General features: G+C 42.0%; 1 protein-coding gene across 3 annotated transcripts in view; it reads left to right on the top strand.

The window, feature by feature from the left end:
* The window catches only part of LOC147872920 (uncharacterized), a 35,686-nt gene extending 16,503 nt beyond the window's left edge, over positions 1–19,183 (top strand). For all 3 annotated transcript variants that reach the window (XM_087354562.1, XM_087354560.1, XM_087354561.1), the window contains one exon: positions 1,333–19,183. The gene's annotated coding sequence lies outside the window, so the exon portion shown is untranslated. The remainder of the gene's footprint in view (positions 1–1,332) is intronic.
* Positions 19,184–19,222: the final 39 nt, after the last annotated feature.

Below are 19,222 nucleotides of genomic sequence, written 5' to 3'. Positions count from 1 at the left end.
AATGTACTTTGCTAGGAAGGCGTTCAATAACATGTCAGCCATCAGAGAAAAAGGTTAAAAAAAAAATCAGTATTGCTGCTGACACATTTCCATTGTCTTACATAAGGGATAAATAAATCCTGCGTTATTCTAACTTATCTCCCACGACTTATTCTGACTTCTAGGAACAAGGAAATGTTGCAGATGATTACGATGCGTTAATTCCATGGTCTTCGGAACTTTGATAGCGACAAGGATCTGAGTGGAGAAAGAAGGTTGTGCTCAGACAGTTGTTACTGATGTTCAGTATCTTTAAATTTTCTGTAGTCACATACCTATAAAAGTTGTGACCGATTCAGAACTTGGGATGGGCTCCACTTCCCTTGCTTCTGCTGCAGCTGCTACTACTACTACTAATAATAATAATAATAACAATAATAATAACTTTACTACTACTGCCAATCTGTCCATGAAGGTTCGGGTAATCAGGTTTGCATTCTATAAGCAGCAAAATTGGCTCAGAATTAACAGAAACCTGCACTTGCCTCCTTTTCCTAGTACCATCAGGCCTTCTAAATCGTCTATGCTGATATTGCCTGTCCGTGGTTGTTTCTCTGTAACAGAGCATCAGAATTATGGGTTTAATTGGGGAGCAGCTTTTATTTGCACTAATCATTATATTAGTCTTATGAGTAAAATAAACCATGATACTGAAATGTACAAGGTTTCTGTGGGCTGGATACGAAGTAAGGTATATGTACAGAAATTAGGAATCCTTTGGAAAGCGATCACTGAGTAGACCAAGAAGGAAGATTTATAAGTTTAGAGTAGGGAAGGGATGTGACCACTTCTTTATTCAGATATATTTTAGTGACACAGAAACTGCAAATTTGTCTCAACATACCTTTCTTTGCTTGCTGCAAGCACTCTTCGGCCTTCGTCAGAAGATATATAGCTTCATAATATTTGTCCTCGTTTGTGGCATCTCTTGCGTTACCCATCAGTCTTTTGGCTCTCTGCAGAAAAAGAAAAAGAAAATCTGTGGTAAACATTTTCGAACCTGGACAACCAAGATTGGCAATCCATTCAAGTGCTGACGGAGAGAATAGGAGGAAGTCCGATTGTTCCCCTGGGTATGCCCTCAGGCGGCATTTCTGCACAATATGTTTGATGGTCTGATGACTCACACCACAGTCACAGTTGGCTGTTTGAATTTTTCCCTAGTTGTTAAGGACGTCTGCACGTGCACCATGGCCGGTGCGGATCCTGTTGATGGTTTTCCCTGTTTGTCGAGGAAGGCCTTGTCCCGTTGGTGATTTCTGAGGGTTATGTGGCTGTTTGTGTCAGGAGGAGTTTGTTTCCCAAGCAATTTTGCTTTTAAAATTGCCAGCTTGAAGGAGTTCTGCAGTAACTCGTGGGGGTCGCCTGGATCTCGGTCTTTCGAGATTAATATGAAGGATGTCGTCGTGAACTGAGAGGTTAGGATTTACTTGCACTTTCTTAAATTCTGTAGACAAGGCTTCTTGTCTACGTATTGCTGGTGGTACGATTCTGCTCAGTACAGGTAGCCAGTGGGTGGGAGTTGTTCTTTGACAGCCTGTTATAGTCCTCATTGTAGTGTTGAGCTGTGAGTATAATTTGTGGCCAGGTGGGCTGTTAAGCCATACCGGAGCACAGTATTCCGCTGTCAGGACAACCAGGCCTAATGCAGAGGTCCGTAGGGTAGATGCTGAAGAGCCCCAGGTTGTGCTGCGTACTCTCTGTAGAATGTTGTTCCTGGTTGTTATTTTTGCAGCAGTATTATGTAGACATTTCTTGAAGGATGGTGTTCTATCAAGGAAGGGCTAGGGATCAATCGCCACTTCTTGAGGTATTCGCCAAGCGTTGTCAGGTCTCTTGAGAGGATTGTCTCGGTATTCTCAAAATGCCCGCGGCGTCCAAGAGGATATTTTCCGCCTTCACGTCTCTGTGTACGATTCCCAACTCAAAGAACAGATGAGGACGTGTCATGTTTCAGCATGTCACTATGTATGAATCCCGCTCTTATATTGTTGCTTATGTAACTACTGAAAGAATTATTATGAATGCAACTTGCCCTTCTCCACAAATGAAGATCAGAGTACTGGGGAAGGATTTTTCGTTGAAAGTGTATATGATCAGTTTAGAACAGCCACATCATCCATTTCCCTCAAGAATTTGTGATAGTTCTCATCATCACATGGATCCGTGAGGGACCACCATCCCTGGCTGTCTACACTGAACTGTAGGCTAATGTCTCGGTATTCTCAAATTGCTTGCGTTGGGTTTCCAGTGCCAGGTTGTCCGCATATCCGAATTTTCTCGATACTGTGTGTGGCTCCTTTAAACAACTCCGGAAACCGTCAGGGGAAAAGTAAAATTCCCTTAAAGGATTTCCGGGCTCTTCGAAACAGCTCTGTGAACTTCATGGGGAAAGCCACGTAATCCATGATGGCCTTCTTGGCCTGCCCCAGGCCTATTACTTCTTCCAACTTGACAGAGGGCTTCCTCGAAATTCTATTCAGAAAGTCATGCCTGGAGAAAAAATCAATAAAATTATAAGAGAGAAGGAACAATTTTTTTCTGTGACAAACACTTGTACAGGGGATCTTGTGTTGTGGTAAAGATAACGCCTGTACTCCAAAACTGACATAAAGAATGGAATTAATATGAGCTTCTCAAATGACTTATTATATATAACCAACGTAGTGACATTTTATTTAATTACTTTACTACTGAAACTGACCTGTTCATACGTACTTTGAATTAGCATACATTCAGACCGAAATTCAATTTGTAAATAGGGTGGGTATTATTGACATGCAACCTACATCCTGTCATCTTCAAATCGTTTCATCTTTGAAATAAAAGAAACACGTAAGATTAATAATATATATATTGCTGGGCGTTACTCTTTATCATGCTTCGACGTCAAGTTCTAGTTTAATTTTGCTTAGAACTTGACGATGAGTAATGTGTTTGAAAATTTAATTTTGCTCTTTTACTTCTCATCTGCAGGTCGCAAAAATGCATGTGATCAGTGGTACAATACAAACCAGAGATACACGAGTAAAAGAAATACTGAGATTATAATGTCACATGCATCTTTCCCTAAACATTTTCTTGAAACGAAGTTATTATACTTCCAACTGCTCTTACGCTTCCAACACATATTGTGTAGCTTGAACGGGAGGTGCCGCGTGAGTCCCTCTCTGGCTAGCCAAATAGTACGTCACAATATTTTCCAAAATTTAACTAATGTAAGAGAAATCACAGTGCAATGTTTCCCATTAAATTTGACCATTAGACACTTTTTCAACGAACGTCTTCTTTTAAGCGCTGGTGGTGAGTGGTTCCCTTCGGAACATCATCATCATCTTCCCAAACTGTACGTAGTCTGACCGCATTCGTGCACACAGCGACTGGTGATCTTATCCGATCTCTGCGCCTGGGAATGTTGTATCCCTGCACATTGCAGAGCGCCATCGCTTGTCGACCAGAATGTAATCGATTTGGTTTCCTGTTCAATCATCGTTCGACTTCCGTGTGTACAACCTTTTTGGCGGTAGACTGAACCTCGAGTTCATTACTGTCAGCTGTCTCTCAGAGCAGAACTGCAATAAATGCTCGCCACCTTCCTTTCTGTCACCCAGTCCGACCTTGCCCATGACGCCGTCGATTCCATCCGTATTTCCAATTTAGCATTGAAGTCGCCAATAACGAATAGAATCTCCCGACATTGCCGCAGTCGGTCCAGCGTTGCCCCCAGGTTAAGGTAAAACGCTTCTACAATGTCATCGTTTGCTGTACTTGTGGTTGCATAAACATGTGCGATATTCACTAGTACTCGGATCCTGGCAGGTCGATGACAGGATCACTGTACTGAGAGTCGCGGGGAACCCCATGCAAAATTAAAATCTCATTGACGTCAGGAACAAGGACCGCGCCACAGAAATGTCCTGTCACCCTCTACCCGCATATTTCACTCTCGATTGAGTGACCGGAGGTAGCGGTGAGACGCTGGTCTCCTCATTGTCTGCTGCTTAAGAATTACGTTCGTAAAAGTCCATGGAGATGGCAAAAGATTCAGTGCGGTTCCGTGCATTTGGTGCAGATGTTAAGAAGTCTTCTACCCTGTTATGAACTAGACCTAGCGTCACATAGAGGATCAGTAAGGAGATGTGACGACAATGTGGAAGCATTAGTAACAGCTCAGATTTGCTAATGTACTTTGCTAGGAAGGCGTTCAATAACATGTCAGCCATCAGAGAAAAAGGTTAAAAAAAAAATCAGTATTGCTGCTGACACATTTCCATTGTCTTACATAAGGGATAAATAAATCCTGCGTTATTCTAACTTATCTCCCACGACTTATTCTGACTTCTAGGAACAAGGAAATATTGCAGATGATTACGATGCGTTAATTCCATGGTCTTAGGAACTTTGATAGCGACAGGGATCTGAGTGGAGAAAGAAGGTTGTGCTCAGACAGTTGTTACTGATGTTCAGTATCTTTAAATTTTCTGTAGTCACATACCTATAAAAGTTGTGACCGATTCAGAACTTGGGATGGGCTGCACTTTCCTTGCTTCTGCTGCAGCTGCTACTACTACTACTAATAATAATAATAACAATAACAACAATAATAATAACTTTACTACTGCTGCTGCTGCCAATCTGTCCATGAAGGTTCGGGTAACCAGGTTTGCATTCTATAAGCAGCAAAATTGGCTCAGAATTAACAGAAACCTGCACTTGCCTCCTTTTCCTAGTACCATCAGGCCTTCTAAATCGTCTATGCTGATATTGCCTGTCCGTGGTTGTTTCTCTGTAACAGAGCATCAGAATTATGGGTTTAATTGGGGAGCAGCTTTTATTTGCACTAATCATTATATTAGTCTTATGAGTAAAGTAAACCATGATACTGAAATGTACAAGGTTTCTGTGGGCTGGATACGAAGTAAGGTATATGTACAGAAATTAGGAATCCTTTGGAAAGCGATCACTGAGTAGACCAAGAAGGAAGATTTATAAGTTTAGAGTAGGGAAGGGATGTTACCACTTCTTTATTCAGATATATTTTAGTGACACAGAAACTGCAAATTTGTCTCAACATACCTTTCTTTGCTTGCTGCAAGCACTCTTCGGCCTTCGTCAGAAGATATATAGCTTCATAATATTTGTCCTCGTTTGTGGCATCTCTTGCGTTACCCATCAGTCTTTTGGCTCTCTGCAGAAAGAGAAAAAGAAAATCTGTGGTAAACATTTTCGAACCTGGACAACCAAGATTGGCAATCCATTCAAGTGCTGACGGAGAGGATAGGAGGAAGTCCGATTGTTCCCCTGGGTATGCCCTCAGGCGGCATTTCTGCACAATATGTTTGATGGTCTGATGACTCGCACCACAGTCACAGTTGGCTGTTTGAATTTTTCCCTAGTTGTTAAGGACGTCTGCACGTGCACCATGGCCGGTGCGGATCCTGTTGATGGTTTTCCATGTTTGTCGAGGAAGGCCTTGTCCCGTTGGTGATTTCTGAGGGTTATGTGGCTGTTTGTGTCAGGAGGAGTTTGTTTCCCAAGCAATTTTGCTTTTAAAATTGCCCAGCTTGAAGGAGTTCTGCAGTAACTCGTGGGGGTCGCCTGGATCTCGGTCTTTCGAGATTAATATGAAGGATGTCGTCGTGAACTGAGAGGTTAGGATTTACTTGCACTTTCTTAAATTCTGTAGACAAGGCTTCTTGTCTACGTATTGCTGGTGGTACGATTCTGCTCAGTACAGGTAGCCAGTGGGTGGGAGTTGTTCTTTGACAGCCTGTTATAGTCCTCATTGTAGTGTTGAGCTGTGAGTCTAATTTGTGGCCAGGTGGGCTGTTAAGCCATACCGGAGCACAGTATTCCGCTGTCGGGACAACCAGGCCTAATGCAGAGGTCCGTAGGGTAGATGCTGAAGAGCCCCAGGTTGTGCTGCGTACTCTCTGTAGAATGTTGTTCCTGGTTGTTATTTTTGCAGCAGTATTATGTAGACATTTCTTGAAGGATGGTGTTCTATCAAGGAAGGGCTAGGGATCAATCGCCACTTCTTGAGGTATTCGCCAAGCGTTGTCAGGTCTCTTGAGAGGATTGTCTCGGTATTCTCAAAATGCCCGCGGCGTCCAAGAGGATATTTTCCGCCTTCACGTCTCTGTGTACGATTCCCAACTCAAAGAACAGATGAGGACGTGTCATGTTTCAGCATGTCACTATGTATGAATCCCGCTCTTATATTGTTGCTTATGTAACTACTGAAAGAATTATTATGAATGCAACTTGCCCTTCTCCACAAATGAAGATCAGAGTACTGGGGAAGGATTTTTCGTTGAAAGTGTATATGATCAGTTTAGAACAGCCACATCATCCATTTCCCTCAAGAATTTGTGATAGTTCTCATCATCACATGGATCCGTGAGGGACCACCATCCCTGGCTGTCTACACTGAACTGTAGGCTAATGTCTCGGTATTCTCAAATTGCTTGCGTTGGGTTTCCAGTGCCAGGTTGTCCGCATATCCGAATTTTCTCGATACTGTGTGTGGCTCCTTTAAACAACTCCGGAAACCGTCAGGGGAAAAGTAAAATTCCCTTAAAGGATTTCCGGGCTCTTCGAAACAGCTCTGTGAACTTCATGGGGAAAGCCACGTAATCCATGATGGCCTTCTTGGCCTGCCCCAGGCCTATTACTTCTTCCAACTTGACAGAGGGCTTCCTCGAAATTCTATTCAGAAAGTCATGCCTGGAGAAAAAATCAATAAAATTATAAGAGAGAAGGAACAATTTTTTTCTGTGACAAACACTTGTACAGGGGATCTTGTGTTGTGGTAAAGATAACGCCTGTACTCCAAAACTGACATAAAGAATGGAATTAATATGAGCTTCTCAAATGACTTATTATATATAACCAACGTAGTGACATTTTATTTAATTACTTTACTACTGAAACTGACCTGTTCATACGTACTTTGAATTAGCATACATTCAGACCGAAATTCAATTTGTAAATAGGGTGGGTATTATTGACATGCAACCTACATCCTGTCATCTTCAAATCGTTTCATCTTTGAAATAAAAGAAACACGTAAGATTAATAATATATATATTGCTGGGCGTTACTCTTTATCATGCTTCGACGTCAAGTTCTAGTTTAATTTTGCTTAGAACTTGACGATGAGTAATGTGTTTGAAAATTTAATTTTGCTCTTTTACTTCTCATCTGCAGGTCGCAAAAATGCATGTGATCAGTGGTACAATACAAACCAGAGATACACGAGTAAAAGAAATACTGAGATTATAATGTCACATGCATCTTTCCCTAAACATTTTCTTGAAACGAAGTTATTATACTTCCAACTGCTCTTACGCTTCCAACACATATTGTGTAGCTTGAACGGGAGGTGCCGCGTGAGTCCCTCTCTGGCTAGCCAAATAGTACGTCACAATATTTTCCAAAATTTAACTAATGTAAGAGAAATCACAGTGCAATGTTTCCCATTAAATTTGACCATTAGACACTTTTTCAACGAACGTCTTCTTTTAAGCGCTGGTGGTGAGTGGTTCCCTTCGGAACATCATCATCATCTTCCCAAACTGTACGTAGTCTGACCGCATTCGTGCACACAGCGACTGGTGATCTTATCCGATCTCTGCGCCTGGGAATGTTGTATCCCTGCACATTGCAGAGCGCCATCGCTTGTCGACCAGAATGTAATCGATTTGGTTTCCTGTTCAATCATCGTTCGACTTCCGTGTGTACAACCTTTTTGGCGGTAGACTGAACCTCGAGTTCATTACTGTCAGCTGTCTCTCAGAGCAGAACTGCAATAAATGCTCGCCACCTTCCTTTCTGTCACCCAGTCCGACCTTGCCCATGACGCCGTCGATTCCATCCGTATTTCCAATTTAGCATTGAAGTCGCCAATAACGAATAGAATCTCCCGACATTGCCGCAGTCGGTCCAGCGTTGCCCCCAGGTTAAGGTAAAACGCTTCTACAATGTCATCGTTTGCTGTACTTGTGGTTGCATAAACATGTGCGATATTCACTAGTACTCGGATCCTGGCAGGTCGATGACAGGATCACTGTACTGAGAGTCGCGGGGAACCCCATGCAAAATTAAAATCTCATTGACGTCAGGAACAAGGACCGCGCCACAGAAATGTCCTGTCACCCTCTACCCGCATATTTCACTCTCGATTGAGTGACCGGAGGTAGCGGTGAGACGCTGGTCTCCTCATTGTCTGCTGCTTAAGAATTACGTTCGTAAAAGTCCATGGAGATGGCAAAAGATTCAGTGCGGTTCCGTGCATTTGGTGCAGATGTTAAGAAGTCTTCTACCCTGTTATGAACTAGACCTAGCGTCACATAGAGGATCAGTAAGGAGATGTGACGACAATGTGGAAGCATTAGTAACAGCTCAGATTTGCTAATGTACTTTGCTAGGAAGGCGTTCAATAACATGTCAGCCATCAGAGAAAAAGGTTAAAAAAAAAATCAGTATTGCTGCTGACACATTTCCATTGTCTTACATAAGGGATAAATAAATCCTGCGTTATTCTAACTTATCTCCCACGACTTATTCTGACTTCTAGGAACAAGGAAATATTGCAGATGATTACGATGCGTTAATTCCATGGTCTTAGGAACTTTGATAGCGACAGGGATCTGAGTGGAGAAAGAAGGTTGTGCTCAGACAGTTGTTACTGATGTTCAGTATCTTTAAATTTTCTGTAGTCACATACCTATAAAAGTTGTGACCGATTCAGAACTTGGGATGGGCTGCACTTTCCTTGCTTCTGCTGCAGCTGCTACTACTACTACTAATAATAATAATAACAATAACAACAATAATAATAACTTTACTACTGCTGCTGCTGCCAATCTGTCCATGAAGGTTCGGGTAACCAGGTTTGCATTCTATAAGCAGCAAAATTGGCTCAGAATTAACAGAAACCTGCACTTGCCTCCTTTTCCTAGTACCATCAGGCCTTCTAAATCGTCTATGCTGATATTGCCTGTCCGTGGTTGTTTCTCTGTAACAGAGCATCAGAATTATGGGTTTAATTGGGGAGCAGCTTTTATTTGCACTAATCATTATATTAGTCTTATGAGTAAAGTAAACCATGATACTGAAATGTACAAGGTTTCTGTGGGCTGGATACGAAGTAAGGTATATGTACAGAAATTAGGAATCCTTTGGAAAGCGATCACTGAGTAGACCAAGAAGGAAGATTTATAAGTTTAGAGTAGGGAAGGGATGTTACCACTTCTTTATTCAGATATATTTTAGTGACACAGAAACTGCAAATTTGTCTCAACATACCTTTCTTTGCTTGCTGCAAGCACTCTTCGGCCTTCGTCAGAAGATATATAGCTTCATAATATTTGTCCTCGTTTGTGGCATCTCTTGCGTTACCCATCAGTCTTTTGGCTCTCTGCAGAAAGAGAAAAAGAAAATCTGTGGTAAACATTTTCGAACCTGGACAACCAAGATTGGCAATCCATTCAAGTGCTGACGGAGAGGATAGGAGGAAGTCCGATTGTTCCCCTGGGTATGCCCTCAGGCGGCATTTCTGCACAATATGTTTGATGGTCTGATGACTCGCACCACAGTCACAGTTGGCTGTTTGAATTTTTCCCTAGTTGTTAAGGACGTCTGCACGTGCACCATGGCCGGTGCGGATCCTGTTGATGGTTTTCCATGTTTGTCGAGGAAGGCCTTGTCCCGTTGGTGATTTCTGAGGGTTATGTGGCTGTTTGTGTCAGGAGGAGTTTGTTTCCCAAGCAATTTTGCTTTTAAAATTGCCCAGCTTGAAGGAGTTCTGCAGTAACTCGTGGGGGTCGCCTGGATCTCGGTCTTTCGAGATTAATATGAAGGATGTCGTCGTGAACTGAGAGGTTAGGATTTACTTGCACTTTCTTAAATTCTGTAGACAAGGCTTCTTGTCTACGTATTGCTGGTGGTACGATTCTGCTCAGTACAGGTAGCCAGTGGGTGGGAGTTGTTCTTTGACAGCCTGTTATAGTCCTCATTGTAGTGTTGAGCTGTGAGTCTAATTTGTGGCCAGGTGGGCTGTTAAGCCATACCGGAGCACAGTATTCCGCTGTCGGGACAACCAGGCCTAATGCAGAGGTCCGTAGGGTAGATGCTGAAGAGCCCCAGGTTGTGCTGCGTACTCTCTGTAGAATGTTGTTCCTGGTTGTTATTTTTGCAGCAGTATTATGTAGACATTTCTTGAAGGACGGTGTTCTATCAAGGAAGGTCTACGGATCAATCGCCACTTCTTGAGGTATTCGCCAAGCGTTGTAAGGTCTCTTGAGAGGATTGTCTCGGTATTCTCAAAATGCCCGCGGCGTCCAAGAGGATATTTTCCGCCTTCACGTCTCTGTGTACGATTCCCAACTCAAAGAACAGATGAAGACGTGTCATGTTTCAGCATGTCACTATGTATGAATCCCGCTCTTATATTGTTGCTTATGTAGCTACTGAAAGAATTATTATGAATGCAACTTGCCCTTCTCCACAAATGAAGATCAGAGTACTGGGGAAGGATTTTTCGTTGAAAGTGTATATGATCAGTTTAGAACAGCCATCATCATCCATTTCCCTCAAGAATTTGTGATAGTTCTCATCATCACATGGATCCTTGAGGGACCACCATCCCTGGCTGTCTACACTGAACTGTAGGCTAATGTCTCGGTATTCTCAAATTGCTTGCGTTGGGTTTCCAGTGCCAGGTTGTCCGCATATCCGAATTTTCTCGATACTGTGTGTGGCTCCTGTAAACAACTCCGGAAACCGTCAGGGGAAAAGTAAAATTCCCTTAAAGGATTTCCGGGCTCTTCGAAACAGCTCTGTGAACTTCATGGGGAAAGCCACGTAATCCATGATGGCCTTCTTGGCCTGCCCCAGGCCTATTACTTCTTCCAACTTGACAGAGGGCTTCCTCGAAATTCTATTCAGAAAGTCATGCCTGGAGAAAAAATCAATAAAATTATAAGAGAGAAGGAACAATTTTTTTCTGTGACAAACACTTGTACAGGGGATCTTGTGTTGTGGTAAAGATAACGCCTGTACTCCAAAACTGACATAAAGAATGGAATTAATATGAGCTTCTCAAATGACTTATTATGTATAACCAACGTAGTGACATTTTATTTAATTACTTTACTACTGAAACTGACCTGTTCATACGTACTTTGAATTAGCATACATTCAGACCGAAATTCAATTTGTAAATAGGGTGGGTATTATTGACATGCAACCTACATCCTGTCATCTTCAAATCGTTTTATCTTTGAAATAAAAGAAACACGTAAGATTAATAATATATATTGCTGGGCGTCACTCTTTATCAAGCTTCGACGTCAAGTTCTACTTTAATTTTGCTTAGAACTTGACGATGAGTAATGTTTTTGAAAATTTAATTTTGCTCTTTTACTTCTCATCTGCAGGTCGCAAAAATGCATGTGATCAGTGGTACAATACAAACCAGAGATACAGGAGTAAAAGAAATACTGAGATTATAATGTCACATGCATCTTTCCCTAAACATTTTCTTGAAACGAAGTTATTATACTTCCAACTGCTCTTACGCTTCCAACACATATTGTGTAGCTTGAACGGGAGGTGCCGCGTGAGTCCCTCTCTGGCTAGCCAAATAGTACGTCACAATATTTTCCAAAATTTAACTAATGTAAGAGAAATCACAATGCAATGTTTCCCATTAAATTTGACCATTAGACACTTTTTCAACGAACGTCGTCCTTTAAGCGCTGGTGGTGAGTGGTTCCCTTCGGAACATCATCATCATCTTCCCAAACTGTACGTAGTCTGACCGCATTCGTGCACACAGCGACTGGTGATCTTATCCGATCTCTGCGCCTGGGAATGTTGTATCCCTGCACACTGCAAAGCGCCATCGCTTGTCGACCAGAATGTAATCGATTTGGTTTCTTGTTCGATTATCATTCGACTTCCGTGTGTACAACCTTTTTGGCGGTAGACTGAACCACGTGTTCATTACTGTCAGCTGTCTCTCAGAGCAGAACTGCAATAAACACTCGCCACTTCCCTTTCTGTCACCCAGTCCGACCTTGCCCTTGACGCCGTCGTATCCATCCGTATTTCCAATTTAGCATTGGAGTCGCCAATAACGAATAGAATCTCCCGACATTACCGCAGTCGGTCCAGCGTTGCCCCCAGGTTATGGTAAAACGCTTCTACAATGTCATCGTTTGCATAAACATGTGCGATATTCACTAGTACTCGGATGCTGGCAGGTCGATGACAGGATCACTACTGAGAGTCGCGGGGAACCCCATGCCGTATTATTGTGTTTCTGGTGTAAGGTGATGGAAACCCCATTGTGACTGCTGCTGCCAGATGTGAATACGAGAGTGTCGCCTGTTGAAGTTAATTCGCCTGTGGTGTTCCAATGCGTCTAGCTTAGTTCGAGTATGCCAACGCCGTAATCATCCATTTCTTGCTCCAGCAATGGAAGCTTTCCAGGTTGTCTCAACCCTCCTCGTACGTTCAATGTATTTCTGAGCAATCCAATCCGACTTGTGTGATCGGGTATTCTTAGCACCCCTGCCCAATTTAATGGGCACTGGGACTCGGCGCCATTTTGATTTATGGCACTGTTTATCGGGATTTTCTTGCTAGAATACCACTGTGGTTTCACCTTGCCTCTCGTGCTATATGCCTACACGAAAAATATCCCAAGCAAAATGTCCGATTATATTTTTAAGAAGTAAATATATTCTTGTTTCCTGGAATTATATATGTTGTAAAAATGGCCCTGCATTATTTGTTGTGCTTTGAGGTTAAGTACAAAGCTTCATCATTTTGCTTTTCCTACATTATCTCACCATTTTTCACTAACCCCCGGAGAAGTGTGAACGCGGGGTTCCAGAGCAAAATCTTCTGCAAATTGTTCCAGTTTTACCATGTCTTCATCCTTTACTTTCGGTTTTCACGTGGCTAGCGCCCGCATCATGTGTCCCTGTTAACAAAGAAGTGCTAGGTTAGGGAAGCACTATAGTAATAGGACTTTCATTAGCCTGTCCATGTCGTACATCTTTCGAAGTCATTTTCGTAGAACCTTTCACTCTTGATGAGGAAAGCGTAAAGTCCTCCACAGTGACACTAGGATCTGTTTGGGATAGCACGCTGACAGGCCAAAAGTGAGTCGGATTTTGCACATCTGTTAATGGCTGCATGAATGCATCTTTTATAATTTCACAAATGTAGAAGAAATTGATGACGTGCAGAACAACGATGCAAGCAAATAATAATAAATAGATAATAAATTCTGCGCTTGTTAGTTGACACCCTCAGAATCTGAGAACTTGCGATGTCCCTGTTAAATGGAAGTACAGGAGAAATGCTCTCTGAATATGGGTGCCCACATTTCGGACATTTCAGATATTTCCATTTTTATTGTTCTGGAGTTACCTCAACGAGTTACTCCCTGATGGAGAGACATCACCTCATCCGCTACATTCCAGCTTACTCAGCGAATTAAAGTGACAGAATAAAGCAATTTGCACTAAACTTACCTCCTGATCAGACGGAAACTCCTTCGACAGGCCGAAATCTGTCAGAACAACATGGCCCGCGGCGTCCAGAAGGATGTTCTCCGGCTTTAGGTCCCTGTGTACGATTCCCAACTGAAAGAAACAAATGAACACGTCTCAAGAGCATTGGGGAGAAGGAAACGCATTTTGCATTTTCGATGTGTGCATTTTTATGCATTCTTTATAGTTGATTTAAATCAACCAAGACTTGACCAGGATGAGTTTGGCAGAGAAGAATCTTGTTTCATTCTCCGTGATCCTCCCTCGCTCTCCAGAAGTTCAATAAAGTCTTTACCTGCGACGTAATCTGCAACAATAAAGACGAGGTCGCGTTGTTGTGAGGACTCTTAGGCCACTGAATGCTGATGTATTGTATGTTTCATTCGGCTACAGTATAATTACAAATCCAAGCTCTGCAGAAGACTAAGAAGGGAAATAGTTTAACGGGAAGCGAAGGATTATTCCACAAACGGGGTTCGTATGACGACCCTACACATTTAGTTACGGTGATGTTTCGTTTGATGTACTCACCCATTACGAGATGCAGGTGTTCATTCGACTGAAACGCGTAGTGGAGCTGCACGAAGAAAGGAGTGTCGCGCGTTTTTTCAAATACGCGACGCTCCGTCCACGCGTGGTCGATGTCCCTCCTCTTCATGATCTTTATGGCGTAAAGTTTCCCGGCGTCGCTTCCGCCCTTCTTCCTCGCCAGGTAAACCTTGCCAAACCCTGTAACAGAATCTCAGTTATGTTTCATCTTGATATCTGTACAGGTACGGGCTGTCGTATCAGCAAAGTCTCCTTTCAAATAATTATGATACTCTATACCCTTTTTTTCCAATACCGAAACTTCGCGATGAATATAAAATTCATAAATACGTGGTTCGTCTTCTCTTCAACAAGCTCTAAAGCACTCTCTGATAGGTTAAGCCCTTGTGCACAGGATATTACTAGATTATATTGTTTGCTGCGTGGTGACAGAAACGAGGTGTAATACCGTTTAGGTCTGTCAGTTTTCATGACTGCAACTTTTATCGTTAATGTGCTTACGTGTTGAATCTCCGTGGAGTGGTCTTTGACCCATTCGCGAGCTGTCTGCATAATTTGATTAATTCTAACTTGTTTGAAACCCTGAGTTTCTAAATGTCTCCGCAAATAAAAGTTGGCAGTTCGTAAATGATCCACCTTTTAACATTTTTTAGCATTCATGAGTAGAAGTAGAATATGGCCTACACAGTTCTTAAGAGCCCTAATTCTGATTTCTTTAAAGTAAAAGGAAATGTACACTGTGCATAAGATGAACTACCTCTCGTGTTTATCAATTTCGATGTTGTGGTATTTCGATACAGTGTAAACCAGAATGCGAAATTAGAATGTCGATAACATTAGGAAGAGAAAATAGGCCACAGACACGTCTTTCTTGTTGTAAAACATGGCCCTACATTGCCGAATAATTTACCTACATTATTTGTTGGGTATTGAGGTTAAGTTAAGTACAGAGCTTGATCTTTTTTGCTTTTCCTAATATTCCCCACAGTTACACAATTTTTCGTTAATCCCCGGAAAAGTGTGAACGTTGGGTCCCACTGAATTGGATCTTCAGACACTTACGAGGGATTTAGTAGCTATTCTTTATTATGATTTTGTTATATTTTCTGGTGGTGTCTCTAGCTTGTTTCTTTAGAAGCTTCTAATAATATTTTCACTGGTGTTTTTTAAAATGTCATTCGGTATGCCATACATTATATGTCTTTCCTTTGCATTGAACGTGCTTACATCTGTGATATAATATAGCATGCTTTATTCTTCTGTCCTTTAAAGCATGTCTATTACTGGGACGTTATCCCGGCGAGTAAAACCTTACGTCTTGCATGCAATGTTTTTGACTGCAGGAATTACAAACTTATTAGGGAAGAAGGGTACAGTGACAGAATGGGATATATGATTTATATTCAGTGTTTCAAGAAATAAAGTACACAGGCATTTATATCATTTCTGTTTATTAAGCCTTCTTCGCGTCTGCAGCTCGTTGCTCTGAAAACAAAAAGTTCTGATAATATTTCCTGGTTGGCAGCTCATATCTTAAAGTGAAATGCTATATGCAAAAATAAAAACTCCGAAGCAGAGAAAAATGCACCTCCCCGCGCATTTAATCATGTTGGGAATAAAGCAATATAGTGAAAATCCAGCTAAGAAATGCGGCCAATGCAAATTATATGATTCTAATACCTACAGCATTCATTAGTTTTTGCTGTTGTAGGCCTCGTCAATCCACCGGTATTTCTACATCTTTGTGTTATTTTCGTCACTAGTGTTGAATTCGCTCATCAATACGAGCGGTATGTCACTATTATATTCTAGTTCGAATGTCTTTGATACCATGGTATCGACACTCACTGGGATATTGATCACTTGGCCGACGATACCGTAACTCGATCCTCGCAGCCTCCGTATCTGCATGTAAAGGGAGTCGCGGTGAAATCAAGGGATCGATTTTGGGCAGAGGTGGGTCTGGGATCGGCGGATATACGCTGGAATCCGCCCCTTAGAACACTGCGCCTTACAGTTGTTACAGAGCTTGAAACCACTCACGTCCTCCGTAGGGAACTCTTCTCGCAGTACGCCAGTGACACTGCTATTGGTAGGCTTCAAATGATTTTTGAACCACAGGCGGTCGCAAATGTCACGTTTATGGCCAAAGTCGTTGTCTAAGGATGTTTTTTTAAAATACTTGTCGGCCCCGGTACAAGTCCAATTTTGGGCCCCCGTCGCCATATTGGGTATGCCAAGTGAGTCCGAATTGTCTGGGTCGACCTCCATTGCACTCTCCGTCTCATCAGCAACGAAATCCACATCCATACTTGACCCCAGGCTCGTCAGATGCAGCCTGAGTTGTCCGAGCGCGCTTACGTTGCCTATATTCGCGGCAGTACTGCGCGTTGGTTTTGGGTCCGGGCCCGGCGTTTTCGGTGTCATTCTCTTTGGAATTTAATGCTCTACGCATTCGTGCCCGATTTTTGTAATTCTGGTTGTACTACACTTCAGAATGTTGGTCGGCGTGACACAATGCAAAATTAAAATCTCATTGACGTCAGGAACAAGGACCGCGCCACAGAAATGTCCTGTCACCCTCTACCCGCATATTTCACTCTCGATTGAGTGACCGGAGGTAGCGGTGAGACGCTGGTCTCCTCATTGTCTGCTGCTTAAGAATTGCGTTCGTAAAAGTCCATGGAGATGGCAAAAGATTCAGTGCGGTTCCGTGCATTTGGTGCAGATGTTAAGAAGTCTTCTACCCTGTTATGAACTAGACCTAGCGTCACATAGAGGATCAGTAAGGAGATGTGACGACAATGTGGAAGCATTAGTAACAGCTCAGATTTGCTAAAGTACTTTGCTAGGAAGGCGTTCAATAACATGTCAGCCATCAGAGAAAAAGGTAAAAAAAAAAAAAATCAGTATTGCTGCTGACACATTTCCATTGTCTTACATAAGGGATAAATAAATCCTGCGTTATTCTAACTTATCTCCCACGACTTATTCTGACTTCTAGGAACAAGGAAATATTGCAGATGATTACGATGCGTTAATTCCATGGTCTTAGGAACTTTGATAGCGACAAGGATCTGAGTGGAGAAAGAAGGTTGTGCTCAGACAGTTGTTACTGATGTTCAGTATCTTTAAATTTTCTGTAGTCACGTACCTATAAAAGTTGTGACTGATTCAAAACGGGATGGGCTCCACTTCCCTTGCTTCTGCTGCAGCTGCTACTACTACTACTAATAATAATAATAATAACAATAATAATAACTTTACTACTACTGCCAATCTGTCCATGAAGGTTCGGGTAACCAGGTTTGCATTCTATAAGCAGCAAAATTGGCTCAGAATTAACAGAAACCTGATCTTGCCTCCTTTTCCTAGTACCATCAGGCCTTCTAAATCGTCTATGCTGATATTGCCTGTCCGTGGTTGTTTCTCTGTAACAGAGCATCAGAATTACGGGTTTAATTGGGGAGCAGCTTTTATTTGCACTAATCATTATATTAGTCTTATGAGTAAAATAAACCATGATACTGAAATGTACAAGGTTTCTGTGGGCTGGATACGAAGTAAGGTATATGTACAGAAATTAGGAATCCTTTGGAAAGCGACCACTGAGTACTCCAAACAGGAGATGGAAGGATGGAATGAAGATTGGTCTTAGGGAGGTGGAGGCTGTGAGGAAGGCAAATGGATGGAGTTGGCTCAGGATTGTGTCTGGTGGCAGGCTTTGGTGTTGATGGTGTTGGACCTGCAGCTTCTCATACAAGGAGTTAATTAGTTAGTTAGTAAAATAAACCATGAAATTCCCCATCGTGCTTTGTTATAGTTATGGAGGAACCAGTCAGTGCCAGTTCGCATGGCGGTCTGTTTCGTGATATGCAAAGTTATCATCTTTAAAAGAAACATGTCAGCTGTTTCAAATATTGCCAGCAAACATAGCACATTGTCTAATGTTATTGTTGTCTCTTAAATGACGCTAGCAGCTAGCTAAATGAAACTGGCTAAGATTCATGTGGCTCTGTATGCTTCCTGATGAAACACAAATTCCAGATAATGTGCTGAGTTCAAGGCACCCCGGCTAGCGTAAGCAAACTTCCGTTTTAGTTACAAGGCTCTGTTTACCATTTCCAGCAATGCTTTTCGTACGCAGGAATGGTGTTACTTTGCGCTTGTGCAGGACTCCGCCTTTACTCAGCTTCTTGGTCGGTTGTCTGATCGCCTATAACCTAACACATAAATAGAATAAAATGATACATACTCTATAAATTTATATTTCTGATCTCTCATGACCGCTTGGATGTCTGTAGCTTTGATTTCTTATTGACTTCCATCTGAGCACGAAGAGCGTCTTCATGCTTCTTTGCAACAAATTTTTGAGATCTGATTTCATTCTTCATATCTGTCACTGCAACATTTCATAACTGTGTTAGTTCATCTTGTTAGGCCTTTGTAGCTGGAGTTAAGATTATAAACTTGGCTTCCAGCAATGAGACATGTCATATATTTAGGATCATCCCACATTACAGCTGACTTTGAAATGACAACTGAAATATTTGCCAAAATGTTGGATAACATTCATTCCTGAGAGCCATTGTTATTCAAAATATTATAGTAAAGTCTCTTGTTCTTTAGAAGCAAAACTTCATTTCTAACTCAGATTTACGAAAACATTTTGTGGGTAAATGGAACAAAATGTCAAGCAAGATGCTGCAGTTCTGAAGAGACGTGCAGTAACGTGGTATATATGTAGGATTTGAGGTTTTCATGGCAGTGAATCTGAAGGTGGCCGTCTTCTGGTTTGTTGTTCTCTGTAGTCTGATAGAAGTTCGCCGACGTTTCAGAGGCCGCCCTAATGACGGAGGCAGTATGACCTCTGAAACGTTGGTTAACATCGACCGGACTACATGGCACAACAACCCAGAAGACGGCCATTTTCAGTAAAATGGTAATTGATAAAATTTCATAATTTGTATATCATCTGTACACTTCAACTTTGTACAATAATAAGATAAAAACCTACATACACTGTGTCTGCAGTTTGCTTATTTCTCTTTCCTGCCCTGAGAGCT

This window comes from Zootermopsis nevadensis, unplaced genomic scaffold, assembly GCF_977971745.1.
Source record: "Zootermopsis nevadensis isolate Lab colony 2312 unplaced genomic scaffold, Znev_1.0 Znev_ptg000023l, whole genome shotgun sequence".
NCBI lineage: Eukaryota > Metazoa > Arthropoda > Insecta > Blattodea > Termopsidae > Zootermopsis > Zootermopsis nevadensis.
This window is presented reverse-complemented; position numbering and strand designations above follow the sequence as displayed.